We start from the raw sequence: 12,773 nt of genomic DNA, 5'->3' as shown, positions 1-12,773 counted from the left end.
ACTGTTTCCACTGTTTCCCCATCTATTTCCCATGAAGTGATGGGACCAGATGCCATGATCTTCGTTTTCTGAACGTTGAGCTTTAAGCCAACTTTTTCACTCTCCTCTTTTACTTTCATCAAGAGGCTTTTTCAGCTACAAAAAAGAACACATCTGAGTCAGTTCTAATGAGGTGGATGAAACTGGGGCCTATTATACAGAGTGAGGTCAGTCAGAAAGAAAAACACCAATACAGTATCTTAACGCATATATAACACATGTACACCCGTGGCTGATTCATGTCAGTGTATGGCAAAAACGACCACAATTTTGTAAAGTAATTAGCCTCCAATTAAAATAAATTAATTAATTTACAACAAACAAACTCATAGAAAAAAACAAGTGTGTGTACATGTATATACATACACATACATAGAAAGACACAGAGGTACAGACGAAAGCAGTACAGAAATGGCGATAACTAGGGGGTATGGGTGAAGGGTTTGTGGATGTCCATTGTACCGTTCTTATAATTTTTCTGTATTTGAAAATTTGTGAACATTTCAAACAAAAGGTCTGAACGTTTTCAAAATAAAATGTTAGGAAAACAAGTCACCTAATCTATTGCCAGAGTTTTAAATTTTTATTTACTTGTTTATTTTTGGCTGCGCTGGGTCCTTGTTGCTGCGTGTGGGCTTTTCTAGTTGCAGCGAGTGGGGGCTACTCTCTAGCGGTGCTGTGCAGGCTTCTCACTGTGATGGCTTCTCTTGTTGTGGATCACAGGCTCTAGGGCGCATGGACTCAGTAGTTGTGGCTCACAGGTTTTAGAGTGTGGGTTCTGTATGGTGGCACGTAGGCTTAGTTGCCTAGTAGCATGTGGAATCTTCCCAAACCTGGGATTGAACTCATGTCCTCTTCATTGGCAGGTGGATTTTCAACCCCTGGACCACCGGGGAAGCCCTATTGCCAGAATTTTAACTAATTCGAGTAAGGGATTTATGTTTCAAAATGCTCCCTTAATTAGAGCTTTATAAAGTAAACAGAGGAAGGACACTGGAGATTTTCAGAAAATATTTGGTTATTGCTACACATTTGCCATGGATAATCTACATTTTTCCATCTATATCTACAAGCATTTATTCAACAATATTGTGTGGTCCCATTTAGAGAGCCATTTTCCTCCTCTGAAAGTCAGAATGCCTTCAAGATTTGCATAATCCATTTCATGGGCAGGGAACAGTAGGATAGATGCGAATCTTGGAGTGTGGGTTGTTAGACTATTTTGAAGCTGGTGAGAAAAACACACACACACAAAATATCTGCAAGACAAAATAGGTATCTGCAATGCCCGGTCAACAGACTGCACAAGAAGAAATGTCTCTGCCCTGGTGGGAACAGATTGAGTGGAGGGAGTTGATGGGTGGGAAGGCAATGCTGTCATAATCCTGAAATAAAGATGTTCAAAACGCCCTTTCACAGCATCTCAGGCAAATGTCACATGGGGACCTCGACAGCCCAGAGTGACTGAATGTCAAGCGGAGATTTTGAGAAAATGAGAGAGGGTGGAAATGATGCATGAAAACATACCCTTTTTCTCTCTTTTCAAATCTGGCTCAAAAAGCCCAGCTGTGAAACCAGGACACTTTCTCAGCTGTCTAAGGAGCAATATCACCTTGTCCAAGACTAACAGGGTACCAGAATAGTCAGGCTTCCTATGATTAATTGATTTGTTTGATTTGCATTTATGTTCTAGGTGCTATGCTAAGCTTTGGAAAACAGAGGATTCTGCCAGTTCCTGCCCCTGAAGGCTTGTAGTCCAATGACAGCAAGGGAACTAGTAACAAGTGTGGTGGATTGAACTACTGGTCTCATTCCTTTGTTCTTTCTCTCTCTCTTTCCTTGTATGACTACTCCGGGTCTTAGCTGTGGCATGTGCAGTCTCCCATCTTCAATCTTTGTTGCAGCACGCAGGATCTTTAGTTACAGCATGCAAAATCTTAGTTGCAGCCTGTAGGATCTAGTTCCCTGACCAGGGATCGAACCCAGGCCCCCTGCATTGGGAGTGGGGAGTCTTAGTGAGAAGGTGTTAGTTGCTCAGTCATGTCTGACTCTGTGCCCCCATGGACTGCAGCCCACCAGACTCCTCTGTCCATGGGACTTTCCAGGCAAGAATACTGGAGGGGGTAGCCATTTCCTCCTCCAGGGGATCTTCCCAACTCAGAGATCAAACCCAGGTCTCCTGCATTCCAGGCAGATTCTTTATCATCTGAGCCACTGGACCACCAGGGAAATGCCCTGGTCTCATTTATTCACTCCTCCCCAACCCATACCCTGCACCATGGAACTTTACTGTCAAACTCACTAGAGACCGAGTTTTTGCCCCTTGAGTTTTAAAATATAGTGTGTTGCAGAAAGCTTGGCATATAGTAAGGCCGACAGATCTAAAAGTGATTTCCATTGACAGAATAGCTTATCTCCCAAAGTTCCCAGGAGGAAGGGGTTCACGCCAAGCCATGCTTCCTTTGGAGGAAGCAAGTGAAGCAGAGTAAACAGACTTCAGATTGACTGCTGCTAAGTCACTTCAGTCGTGTTCAACTCTGTGCGACCTCATAGACGGCAGCCCACCAGGCTCCCCCGTCCCTGGGATTCTCCAGGCAAGAACACTGGAGTGGGTTGCCATTTTCTTCTCCAATGCATGGAAGTAAAAAGTGAAAGTGAAGTCGCTCAGTCGTGTCTGACCCTCAGCGACCCCATGGACTGCAGCCTACCAGGCTCCTCCGTCCATGGGATTTTCCAGGCAAGAGTACTGGAGTGGGGTGCCATTGCCTTAGCTGGAGTGATTTCAGCAGTCTCTGGGCATAAGTGCTGCCCCTAGCTGTCCAATACCTACACCTGGGTTGACTACGACAGATGGATAGTGGCCCTGAGTGCTAGAGCCCAATAAAAGAGGCGGTTGGACTTCCTTCGTGGTCTAATGGTTAAGAGTCCGTCTGCCAACGCAGGGGACATGGGTTCAATCCCTGGTCTGGGAAGACACCACATGCTGTGGGACAGTTAAACCCATATACCACAGCTACTGAAGCCCACGTGGCCTAGAGCTTGGACACACCACAAGAGAATCTAGCTCAATGAGAAGGCCTCGAACCACGACTAGGGAGTAGCCCCTGCTCCTTGCAACTAGAGAAAAGACCGAACACAGCAACAGAGGTGCAGAGCAGCCAAATAAATAATTTGTTTAAAAAAGAAGTAAAGGGGAAGTAAAAGACCTGTTTTTAAAATGTATTAATTTGTTTTCTTTTTGGCTTCGTTAGGCCTTTGTTGTTGCACAGGGGCTATTCTTTGTTGATGTGCACAGGCTTCTCATCGCAGTGGCTTCTGCTGTTGCAGAGCACGGGCTCTAGGCAGGTGGGCTCAGTAGTTATCACTGGCTGGCTCTAGAGCGCAGGCTCCGTAGTCATGGCGCACGGGCTTAGTTGCTCCACAGCATGTCGGATCTTCCCAAATCAGGGACTGAACCTGTGTCCCATGCGTTGGCAGTCGGATTCCATTTTTCTTTTTCTCCAAACTTATTTATAGCAACATTGCTTCGCCATTTGGCCTAGTCAGCCATACATATACATGTGTCCACTCCCTTTTTAACCTCCCTCCCACTCCTTCCCACCCCTCTAGGTTATTACAAAGCTCCGGTTGAGTTCCTTGAGTCATATAGCAAATTCCCACTGGCTATCTATTTCACACATGGTAGTGTATATGCTTCCGTGTTACTCTCTCCATTCATCCCACCCACCCTCTCCTTCCCCCGCCACCTCCAAGCTGGCCTGTGTCCATAAGTCTTCTCTCTGTGTCTAAATCTCTACTGTTGGCAGGAGGATGCTCAACCGCTGGACAACCAAGGAATTTCAAAAACTCTTTCTAAGACTACGTCTAGTATCTGGGTGTAGTGACAGATTTGCTGCGCCTTCCTGTGGGTGTGCTGCACCACAGTAGCAATGCAGTTCAAAGATGAACTGCACAGGGGCTCTGTGTTTCGCACACGGGGAACATCCAAGCGTCTGCTGTTGGAATACCAGGCAGCAGTGAGGCGGGCGAGCTGGAAAGACACAGCAGGAGAGAGCAAATGAAAAGCTGCATGAAGCGACTCAGAACACAGTGCCCTTTACACCAAAGATGTGAGCCTCTTAGAGGCTGGAAATGTCCTATCTCTGGGTCCTGGTAGTGGTTACTTTGTTGTTGTTTAGTAGCTCAGTTGTGTCTGACTTTTTGCGACCCCCATGGACTGTAGCCTACCAGGCTCCCCTGTCCATGGGATTCTCCAGGCAAGAATACTGGAATGGGTTGTCATGTCCTTCTCCAAGTGGTTAGTTGCTGCTGCTAAGTCACATCAGTCGTGTCCGACTCTGTGCGACCCCATAGACGGCAGCCCACCAGGCTCCCCCGTCCATGGGATTCTCCAGGCAAGAATACTGGAGTGGGTTGCCATTTCCTTCTCCAGTGCATGAAAGTGAAAAGTGAAACTGAAGTCAGTCGCTCAGTCGTGTCCGACTCTTTGTGACCCCATGGACTGTAGCCTACAAGGCTCCTCTGTCCATGGGATTTCCTAGGCAAGAGTACTGGAGTGGGTTGCCATTACCTTCTCCAAGTGGTTACTTAGGTGCATATAAATGTAAAAATTCATCAAGCTGTATGCTTAAGATTTATTCATTTATGGACCTAAGTCTTATCACCAGCAAGCCTCTTATTTTTAACAGAATTCTTTTCTTAAGTTATTTATTTGGCTGCACCAGGTCTTAACTGAGGCACATGGGAATCCTCTATCTTCATTGCAGCATTCGAGATCTTTAGTGGCAGCATTGTTCCTTGTGGCATGTGGGATCTCATTCTCAGACCGGGAATTGAACCTGCGTCCCCTCTATCTCAAGCATGGAGTCTTTGCCACTGGACCACCAGAGAAGTCCCACCAGCAAGCCTTTTTTTTAACCCCTGCAACCCTTCTCACCCCCAACTAACTGCCCTTCCTCAGTTTCCAAGGCTCTCTATCCACATTTTAAATCTGCCTTAATTATATATACCAAGGGTTGGCAAACCCAAAGGACCAGAAAGTAAATATTTTTAGCTTTTCAGGTCAGATGGTCTCTTTCTAAGTGACTCAGCTCTGCCCTTGTAGCATGAAAGTAACCACAGAAAATCAGTAAACAAATGGGTGTCTGTGTTCCAATAAAACTTTATTTACAAACGCAGGTGGTGGGCCAGATTTGGCCTTGGGGCCATAGTCTGCCAGCCTCTGATATTTACCGCATTTGAATTGCTTCATCTCCTCTATCAAGTACAACTAACTACCTTGAGGCAAGGGCAAGTTTTTCCATCCCTGTAGTTTCACCATCTGGTCCAGCACCTGACACAAAATAAATGATTGTCCTCAAACAAATCAATGAGTGATTTAGTTAATTGTCTACTCAGCTCACACCTAAATGAGAAGAGGAAGAAAAGCAAAGCTGAGTAATACAAGGGTATGACAAAGGATGCAGCCCACCCACAAGGCATAAAAAAACCTTCCAAGTAGCCCCCACACTGTGGAAGTTCTGGCCATTGCATTCAATTTTGCCTACAGAGTTTCCTTTTGGGTGATGAAAACGTTCTGGAATTAGATAGAGGTGACGGTTGTGCAACCCCAAAACTGGGTGCCTCTTGGTGGGTGTTGAGTCAAAGGACACAATCAAGTCAAAGACTGGAAGAAGGAACCTTGGATGTATTTTCTGCAGCAAGTAAAGAGAACACTGGGATCTTTCCCAAAGAACAAAACTGAGGAAGTTTTAAGCTAAGGGTACATGCGTATTCATGAAGTGACTTGAGCAGAGAAGAACTCAACATGGAATTGGAGCAAAGGTCAACAAAGTTCAAGCCTTGTGATTGAAGTCACGAGGGTTAATGTCATCACGCCATCCTCTACCTGGAGGGGGGCGCTTAGTTCCTACTGAACTCAAAGACATGTATCAGACTGTTATGTATAATATATCCCTACAGGTGGAACTAGGACTCTGTTTTGTTGCTAACCTATTATTTCTTGACTGCTTTGCCTGTGTTCCTGCATTCTCTCACTCATAACTGAGACCTGGTCAAAGTAAGCATTGCGACCAAGCTTAGATCCCCAAATGGCTTAGGCTAGAAAAGGCTTCACTTATGTCAAGAAAGCCATTCCCGGGGACTCCCCTAGTGATCCAGTGGTTAAGAATCCTCCTTGCAATCCCTGGTAGGGGAACTAAGATCCCTCATGCCACAGGGCAACTATGGAGCCAGTGGGCTCTCGAGCCCTCATGCCGCAACTAAGATCCAAAAAGATCAAATAAATAAATTTGAAAGAAAGAAGGATGTCTGGTCCTTTTTCTCCAGGGACTCCCTACCCTATCTGCTTGCAATTACACAACCCTGTGAATGTACTAAATGCCACTGAATTGTTCATTTTTACATGGTTGACTTTATGTTTTGTGAATTTCAATCTTTAAAAGCAAAAAAAAAAAAAAAGATATACAAATGTGAGACTTGGCTAAAAAGGAAAAACAAAGGCTCCCTCTGGCTGCTGAGTAGAGAATAGACTTACTACAAGGCTGGAGCAGAAGTTGAAGTTACCTAAGTTCTTCAGCTTTAGTCATTTTACTTTCATTGGTTCTATTATTTCAGAAATATTTCTTGAGGGACACAAAATGTTTGGTCTCAGTGCTATTAAAACTATTTAACTTCTTCTCGGTCTTAGGAAATGCCAAGAAATAAAGATGCTGGGACTTCCCTGGTGGCCCAGTGGGTAAGACTCTGTGCTCCCTATGCAAGGGGCTCAGGTTCAATCCCTAGTCAGGGAATGAGATCCCACATGCCACAACAAAGATCCAGGACAGCCAAATAAATTTTAAAAATAAAAAGAAAGGAAGATGTTGCCCCTGAGCAAACTGGTGGGGTCCACAGTTTGATGGTCTCAGACAGATACTGCCCCAGTGTTAGCGTCTTGGAGCAGTAGCTAACACCCTTGGAGATCTTGCTATGTACAAAGTACAATATTAATCTCTTTACTTTTGAGTATATGCTTGTGAGCTGATGCGCTGTTTTATCACCCTTTCTGCAATAAATCCGTGAGTGCTGCACATTCCTTTCCTTCAGCCTTTATGCTTTTAGCCTCCGGAGGCTGCAAGCTTCAAGTCACCTTCTGCTGACTGTGTTCCATCTCAAGACTATACCACACATCATTTCACTTTCTGCAGCCTTCTCCAACCCTGTGGAGTTAAAGATCACTGGGGTGCAGTTGGTCATGATTAACATCGACACATCATATCACACGTTCCCTAGCAGGATATACTTAAAAGGGCTGCTGTAAACTGAAAGTTTGTGTCCTTCTAAATTTCATGTGTTAAGACTCTAAGCCCGTTAATCAGCTATACCCCAATATAAAATAAAAAGTTTAAAACTTTCTTTTTGAAAAGAATATATACGATGAAATATTTTGTCGGTGTTAAAAAAAACAATAAATCAGATATTTTTAAAACAAACAAAAAAAAACAAACAAAAAATCTAAGCCCCATAGAGAACAAGTGTATGGACACCAAGGGTAGAAAGGGGGAAGAGAGTGGGATGGATTGGGAGATTGGGATTGACATATATACACTATTACGTATAAAATAGATAACTAATGCGAACCTACTGTATAGCACAGGGAACTCCGCTCAGTGCTCTGTGATGACAAAGAGGGGAAACGTGTATACCTAAAGCTGATTTACGTTGCACTGCAGCAGAAACTGACACACCACAGTAAAGCAACTAAGCTCCAATTTAAGAAAAAAAGTTAACCCACAACATGATGATATTGGGAGGTGGGGCCTTTGGGAAGTGATTAGGTCATGAGGGTGGAGCTTTCATGAATAGAATTAGTGCCCTTACATTCAGGGAAGCTGGGTTAAGTGTGTAAGAACTCTCTGTACTATTTTTGTAACTTTCCTATACATCTAAAATCATTTCAAAATACAACTAAAAAGCTTAAAAAGAAAGATTTCAGGTTTTGACCTTCAACTGATGGAAAACATGATCCAGCAGATAAATGTTCCTACCTCTAGCTTTCAGACAGACATTGTTGGGAGAAATCTTTATTCTATGGCCCACAGCAGTGACCACAACAACTCACCTCATCTTGGCTTTTCCCCCTTCTCCATTGTGTTCTCCCAGCTCTTTCACTCCTCATCCCTGGGGTCACCTCTGACAAGGACCCCTCTCTTTGACCAAACTTTACTCAGGCTCCTCTAAACTCTCTTGTCCTTGTCCTACTGAATCCAGTTGAACAAGAATCTCCCCAGGCTTGACACATAACCCAGTTCGTAACTTAGTAACTGATTCCCTCACCACACCCATTGGCTATAAACTACCAGCTCTCCTCGCTGTATTAGGAGTTGAGGTCAATCTCTCTCCTCTATTGCCATAGTCTTGAATAAAGTCTTCCTTGCCTGTTTAACACTGTCTGGTGCAATTTTTCTTTGACATCTCCCAGATAAACAACTTGAGCCCAAGTCCTTGTCTCAAGGGGTCCTGAACTAAGATAATCCCACTAACAGATGAGGAAAATTAGGCACATTGAAGTTAAGGTGTAATCTCAAGGTTTAACAGCCAGGAAATGGTAGAGATAAGATGTAACAGACAGGCCAACATCAGAGTCTGTCCTCTTGATGACCACACTATACTGCCTCTAAGAATTAAAGGATTTTCTGGGACATTCCTGATGGTCCGGTGGCTAAGACTCCATGCCCTCAATGAAGGAGGCCTGGGTTCAATCCCTGCTGGTCAGGAAACTAGATTCCGCATGCTGCAACTAAAGATCCTGCATGCTGAAACTAAGACCTGGGGCAGCCAAATAAGTAAATTAATTTTAAAAAAGAATTAAAGACTTTCTGTTTAAAACTTCACTAATTTAAACCCAGGTTTGTGTCCCCATGATTCCCCAACACAAACCCAAATGCTGTTCTTCTGCCAACTTATTCAAATAATGTGTGTAAGGCAGAGAAATGTGACAGCTTGAAACTACTCTAATTTTACTTACAAATAATTGGGTTGATTCATGCTGTTTTCTCCAAAACCTACCCCCAAAAAACTGGTAATCTGATTGGTGTTACAGAGTGCCAAATTTGTCACATACATCTCTTACAACTTTTATAATTCTCCTTCAAAGGCAACACGCAAAAGCAGTCAGTCACAAAACTAGAGTAGTAAACAAGAGATATTCCAAGATGGGAGAAAGTTAGTTTTTCAAAAGAGGTGAAATGAGAAGAAAGGCAAGAGGGAGGAAAATCAAAGAGCAGCTTCTGGAAGAAAGAAACCTCAGTGTTTCATGATGTAAAGATCATTAATACGGGTGGGATAGGGTGGGAGGTGGGAGGGAGACTCAAGAGAAATTGTGTCAGTCGCTCAATCATGACTCTTTGTGACCCCATGGACTGTAGCCCACCAGTCTTCTCTGTCCATGGGATTCTCCAGGTAAGAATACTGGAATGGATAGCCATTCCCTTCTCCAGTGGATCTGCCCAACCCAGGGATTGAACCCAGGTCTCCTGCATTGCAGGTGGATTCTTTACTGTCTGAGCCACAAGGGAAGCCCTGTAAAGCTCATTAATAGGGTAAAAAAAAAAAAAAATTTAAATTGCTATAACAGGTACTCAAAAATATACCAGTTAAAAGAATGTAGAAGTATGGACCTTACTCAGGTAAGTGTCCTCAGATAAGTGGTCCAGCTGTACATGCAGATGCTCTCTATTTGATCACTAGGGACACAGGTAATTTCCACTTCCTTTCTCTGTTATTGCATTAGTTACCTGCTTGTGTGCTCAGGTGCTCAGTCATGTCGGAGTCTTTGCAACCCCATGGACTATATAGCCCACCAGGCTCCTCTGCCGATGGGATTTTCCAGGCAAGAATACTGGAGTGGGTTGCCATTTCCTCCACAGGATCTTTCCAGGGATCAAACCCCATGTCGCCTGTGTCTCCTTCATTAGCAGACAGATTCTTTACCACTGAGCTACCTGGGAAGCCCCATTAATTTTCCAGGTCTGCTTTAACAAAGTGCCACAAATTGGGTGGCTTAAAACATCGTTTACTCTCTGGTGGCCAAGAGTCCAAAATCAAGGTGTTGGCAGGGCCATACTTCCTCGGGCTGTGGTGAAGTCAAGTGAAGTATTATTCATGTCTGACTCTGCAACCCCATGGACTGTGGCCTGCCAGGCTCCTCTGTCCATGGGATTTTCCAGGCAAGAATACTGAAGTGGGTTGCCATTTTCTTCTCCAAGGGATCTTCCTGATCCAGTGATCAAACCCAAGTCTCCCATATTGCAGGCAGGTTCTTTACTGTCTGAGCCACCAGGACCTGTGATAGTGTAGCCAAAAGTGGGGTCCGGTTGCTCACTGCTCAAAAGCCGTTAAAGAGGCCAAGTCGGTGGAAAGGCAAGTTTGCCTTATTTTGGATGCCAGCAACTGGGGCAGAGGGTGGAGCCCAAAGGCTGACTCCCCCACCCTGAAAATCAGGAAGCAAGAGCTTTCATAGATGAAAGGAAGGGGCTACAATGCAGAAACTCTGCATTCAACTCAGCATACAACGCAGTCAGCTCGAAATTGGTCTTTGGCATCTGACCAGGGTCATCTTAATTGTTTTAGGTACAGAAAACCATTCCATGGTCTGTTTGTTCTCATTTCCTTGAGGCCAGTTCTCAGAATTGTGGCAACTTATGTCATGGCTACCCTGGAAAAGGAAATGGCAACCCACTCCAGTATTGTTGCCTGCAGAATCCCAAGGACAGAGGAGCCTGGTGGGCTACAGTCCATGGGGTCCCAAAGAGTTGGCCATGACCAAGCATACACACACATGTCATGGTTATAGTCAGGTCATCATACAGGTAACTTCTTCCACCTCATGGGGGTTTCAAAACCTGTAAAACAGTTCACAGGATATGGCTCAGAATATTATCTATAGCCCTTGAGAAGGAGCTAAAGGTCCTTGACTATGCTTAATGACTAAATGACTAATATTTGGTCTTCTCTGACTGTTTTTCTTTGTTTCTGCATTTTCTCACTTCTCTGATTAAGCTTATTCTTAAGATTTTTCCACAGACAAAAGGTTGGCAGAGGGCAAGGGACAAGGGACAGCGGGCAAAGGGACAAGAATCATAGGGTCTTGTTCTATTTCAATAGCATCACTTCAGTCTCTGCCCCTGTCTTCACAGAGTCTTCTTCCATCAATTTCTCTCTGTAGTATCCTCTTCTCATAAGAACACCAGTCATTAGAATAGACCCCCCCTTAATGATCTCTTCTTAATGCAAAGACCGTATTTCCAAATAAGGTCACTACTGAGATGTTTTTACTCACACTTTTGACACCAAATGCCTGCATTTTTTCCACATCAATAACCTATTTTCCAATTGGGACCTCAATTGGGTGTCCAAAAATTCAATTCAATTATGATGCTAACTACCCAAAGTTCATGCCAGACCTCAAAGGTTAAGGGCTCAATTCTACAAGACTCTCCACCACTTCATATGCCAATTACAAATCCTGGGCGTCCTGTACTTATGACCAACTATCTATAAAGGGCTACCATGATCACCTCCCTGGGTTCAGTAATTTGCTAGATCAGTTCACATAAGAAAGAAAAGTGAAAGTGAAAGTGAAGTCACTCAGTCATGTCCGACCCTTTGCGACTCCATGGACTGTGGCCCATCAGGCTCCTCCGTCCATGGGATTTTCCAGGCAAGAGTACTGGAGTGGGGTGCCATTGCCTTCTCCAGGGGATCTTCCCACCCCAGGGATTGAACCTGGGTCTCCAACTCAAGTAAAATAGTTTAGTTACTAGTTGTTGTTTAGTCACTAAGTCCTGTTTGACTCTTTTGCTTCCCTATGGACTGCAGCCCACCAGGCTCCTCTGTCCATGGGATTTCCCAGGCAAGAATACTGGAGTGGGTTGCCATTTTCTCCTTCAGGGGATCTTCCTGACTCAGGGATAAAACCCAGGTCTCCTGCATTAGCAGGTGGATTCTTTACCACTGAGCCACCAGAAAAGCCTTTAGTTACTATTACTGGTTTATTACAGAGGATATTATAAAGGATACTTTATATACTTAGAATAACTAAGTTAGAGGTTAGATGATGATATAATTTGGTCAAGATCATACAGTCAGCAAATGGCACAGGGAAGATTGGAACCCCTGTTTCTCCCCTACACAATGCTGTTGATCAAATATAACAGTACCCTTTCTCATCAACCAAAAATAAAACACCATATGTCTGCTTGTTTATTCAAAACACTTGATGAGCTAGTCCTTACCCTCAAGAGGTTTACAACTTATTTAAAAAAAAAAAAAAAACAGAATCTACTCCACTCTCTATTACTTTCAGTTCAGTTCAGTCGCTCAGTCATGTCTGACTCTTTGCAACCCCATGGACTGCAGCACACCAGGCTTCCCTGTCCATCACCAACTCCTGGAGTTTATTCAAACTCATGGCCATTGAGTCGGTGATGCCATCCAACCATCTCATCCTGTGTCATCCCCTTCTCCTCACGCTTTCAACCTTTCCCAGTATCAAGGTCTTTTCAAATGAGTCAGTTCTTCGCATCAGACAGCCAAAGTATTGGAGTTTCAACTTCAACATCAGTCTTTCCAATGAATATTCGGGACTGATTTCCTTTAGGATGGACTGGTTGGATCTCCTTGCAGCCCAAGAGACTCTCAAGAGTCCTCTCCAGCACATTTCAAAAGCATCAATTCTTTGGTGCTCAGCTTTC

This window comes from Bison bison, unplaced genomic scaffold (genome assembly GCF_000754665.1).
Source record: "Bison bison bison isolate TAMUID 2011002044 unplaced genomic scaffold, Bison_UMD1.0 scf7180017864365, whole genome shotgun sequence".
Classification (NCBI taxonomy): Eukaryota; Metazoa; Chordata; class Mammalia; order Artiodactyla; family Bovidae; genus Bison; species Bison bison.
Note: the sequence above shows the minus strand (reverse complement) of the source record.